This window comes from Pteropus alecto, unplaced genomic scaffold, assembly GCF_000325575.1.
Source record: "Pteropus alecto unplaced genomic scaffold, ASM32557v1 scaffold121, whole genome shotgun sequence".
NCBI classification, from domain to species: domain Eukaryota; kingdom Metazoa; phylum Chordata; class Mammalia; order Chiroptera; family Pteropodidae; genus Pteropus; species Pteropus alecto.
Genome location: NW_006434369.1, coordinates 4,759,721 through 4,761,422, shown reverse-complemented (window position 1 = coordinate 4,761,422; position 1,702 = coordinate 4,759,721).

Below are 1,702 nucleotides of genomic sequence, written 5' to 3'. Positions count from 1 at the left end.
GGGAATAGACTAGTGGTTACCAGAGGGGAAGGGGTGGGGGGAGGGGGGAGGTAAATGGGGTAAAGGGGGTCAAATATGTGGTGATGGAAAGGAATCTAACTATGAGAGATGAACACACAGTGTAAATATATATATCCCTTACTGTTGAAGTGTACACATGAAACTTATTGGATTTTGTTAACCAATGTCACCATAAAAAATAAATTAAGAAAAAAATATATATATATATACATATTTTGAAATGATTAAAATGTGATCTAGCTACTGTATTAAATTGGGGATTATTAAAAGTTGACAATAAATAGATAGATAGATAGATAGATAGATAGATAGATAGATAGATAGATAGATAGATAGATAGATAGATAGATAGATTAGTGGTTACCAGAGGGAAGGGGGAGGAAAGAGGAGGGAGGTAGATGGGGTAAAAGGAGTCAAATATGCGGTGACATTAAAGAATTAAAAATAAATTTAAAAAATATAAAAAATATATCTAATACATCACTTTCATTCTTTCCTTAATTGAACCACTTCAAATATAATCATTTTGTTAGTTATTCTGAGAGCCTTAAAACTGGTCTCCCCATTTGGAGTTCAATCTTCTTCACCAGGCCAACTCCTAATTATACTTTTGGTCCTAACTTAAACATAGATTTCTTACAGAAAGCATTTGATAATCCCTCAGACTAGATTGGGTTCCTCCTCTTGTTCGTGATCATAATATACTATCCTTCTCCTTTGTACCACTTGTAAATGGTATTATTAAATAATCGTGTATATGTAGAAATCTACATACATAAATACACGTATGTTATTCCTTTTCTTGCCAAACCGTCTATTCTGTGAAGACAGAGCCATATCTACATTATTCAGCACTGTCTTCCCATTGCTTACTGCACTGCCTAGAACATAGTAGGTTCTCAGAAGTTATTTGTTAAATAGACTACATATAAAATGAAACATATATATTTTAATTGAAAAATGTTTATGTGTATTTATATATATTTCAAACCTAATTTCCTTTTCTGTTCAGGAACAAATTCTACGATATCACATTACCCTAGAACATAGTAGGTTCTCAGAAGTTATTTGTTAAATAGACTACATATAAAATGAAACATATATATTTTAATTGAAAAATGTTTATGTGTATTTATATATAATATTTCAAACCTAATTTCCTTTTCTGTTCCAGGATCACATCTACGATATCACATTACATTACATTACATTACATCGTTGTCTTCTTAGGCTCTTCCTGGCTCCGATGATAGTATTTCAAACTTGTTTTTTGATGTCTGACAGTTCTGAAGAGTATGGTAAAGTATATAATAAGGTTTCCCTTTACTAGAATTTGAAGTTTTTCTCATGATTAGACTGGGGTTATGGGTTTATGGGAGAAAGACCACAGAGGTAAAGAGCCGTTTTCGACACATCATGTCAAGGTTACCTGTCAACATGACATCACTGTTGATGTTGACCTTGATCGCCTGGATGTAGTGTTTGTCAGGTTTCTCCTCTACAAAGTTTCATTTCTCCCACTTTCCGTACTCTTTAGAAAGAAGTCACAGCACAGCTCACACTTAATGAGTGGGGAGTTATGGTCCCCCTTAATATTACCACATTTTTAACATTTTTAAGTGTATTATTTCAAGTCTTTTGAAGAATAATGATCGAACTTATCTCTATATAGGGTCTGTAT